This window comes from Schistocerca gregaria, unplaced genomic scaffold (assembly GCF_023897955.1).
Source record: "Schistocerca gregaria isolate iqSchGreg1 unplaced genomic scaffold, iqSchGreg1.2 ptg000357l, whole genome shotgun sequence".
Classification (NCBI taxonomy): Eukaryota; Metazoa; Arthropoda; class Insecta; order Orthoptera; family Acrididae; genus Schistocerca; species Schistocerca gregaria.
This window is the reverse complement of record NW_026061816.1, coordinates 328975-330995: the sequence shown is the minus strand read 5'-3', so window position 1 is coordinate 330995 and position 2021 is coordinate 328975.

Genomic DNA, 2021 nt, shown 5'->3' with positions numbered 1-2021 from the left:
GTACAGTGTTTCAGGAAGAGCATTAGGGAACGATCTACAGAAATGGGGGAACGTAATACAGTATGATGGGGGATCTGAGTGGTGTACTGTCAAGGGGAGGGGGTTCCTCAGGGATCAGTGTTGGGGCCGCTGTAGTTCCTTATTTATATAAATGATATGCCCTCAAGTATTACGGGTAACTCTAAAATATTTTTGTTTGCTGATGACACTAGCTTGGTAGTAAAGGATGTTGTGTGCAACATTGACTCCGTTTCAAGTAGTGCAGTACATGACCTCAGTCAATGGCTTGTAGAAAATAAACTAACGTTAAATCACAGTAAGATTCAGTTTTTACGGTTTCTAACACACAATTCAACAAAACCTGACGTTTTACTATCACAGCATAGGCATATGATTAGTGAAACTGAACGGTTCAAATTCCTAGGTGTTCAAATAAATAGTAAGGTGTTGTGGAAAGCCCACGTTCAGGATCTTGTTCAAAGACTTAATACTGCCATTTTCACTATTCGAACGGTACCGAAAGTGAGTGATACTTCGCCAAGTAAATTGGTCTACTTTGCTTATTTCCATTCACTTATGTCGTATGGTATTATGTTTTTGGGTAACTCTTCCCATTCTAGAACGATATTTTTGGCTCAGAAACGAGAGGTTCGGGCAAAAAGTGGTGTGAGTTCACGAACCTCTTGTCGACCTCTGTTCAGGGAGTCTGGGTATTTTGACATTGGCCTCTCAATATGTATATTCCTTATTGTCGTTTCTTGTTACCAATATTAGTTTATTTCCAACAATAAGCAGCTTTCACTCGGTTAATACTCGGGAGAAATCAAACCTCCATTTGGATCGGACTTCCTTAACTCTTGTGCAAAAATGTGTGCAGTATACTGCTGCATCCATTTTCAATAAGCTGCCACTCGAATTCAAAAATCTTAGCAGTAATCCACGCGCTTTCAAATCGAAACTGGAGTGTTTCCTCATGGGTCACTCCTTCTATTCTGTCGAGGAGTTAATTGAAAAATTAAGCTGATTCTCATTGTACTGCTGATAGCGTTTGCTTAAACTTATGGACTGATTTTCTCTCAGGTTCATGAACATGTATTTTTATCTGTTATTACTTTTATGTTGTAAGTTCATGTGTCGCCCTAACCGCCGTCTGCTTCACGTCTGCTGTGCAGCGAGCTACCTTAATTTAAGTATTAACTGTATTTTTCTTACTTGTCACTTCTTCTTCCGTGTGTTTTTGCTTTTGCTGCCTCGGAGTGTAGAGGCAGTGGGGAGTCTAGTGCGTCGCATGGTGCACCCCAGGTGTTAGATGCTTCACCCACTGTCCCTGCTGTCGAGACATCTTCGCGGGTACCGGGCGCGGCTGGCCACCCTCTCCCCAAGGGGAGTGGCGGGTTCAGCGGCGTTCGCGGCGCACGAGGCGGAGGGTCAATGTGGAGGCTGGCCGTGTGGCATCGCCCGCTCTGCCTGTGAATGGACATGTGGCTGCTCCTTCAGCAAGGTCCGAGCAGGCACACGGGGGGAGGGGTTTATTAGTTATTGGGAGCTCCAACGTTAGGCTGGTGATGGAGCCCCTTAGGGAAATAGCGGAAAGGTCGGGGAAGAAGGCCAGTGTTCACTCTGTGTGCTTGCCGGGGGGTCTCATCCGAGATGTGGAGGGGGCCCTACCGGCGGCGATAGAGAGCACTGGGTGCACCCGACTGCAAATTGTTGCTGATGTCGACACCAATGACTCCTGCCGTCTGGGTTCAGAGGTCATCCTCAGTTCGTACAGGCGGTTGGCGGAGTTGGTGAAGGCGGAAAGCCTCGCTCGCGGGGTGGAATCAGAGCTAACTATTTGTAGTATCGTTCCCAGAACCGATCGCGGTCCTCTGGTTTGGATCCGAGTGGAAGGCTTAAACCAGAGGCTCAGACGATTCTTCGGAGAGCTGGGGTGCAAATTTCTCGACCTCCGCAATGGGGTGGAGAAATGTATGGTCCCCCTGAATAGGTCAGCCGTGCACTACACGCCGGAAGCGGCT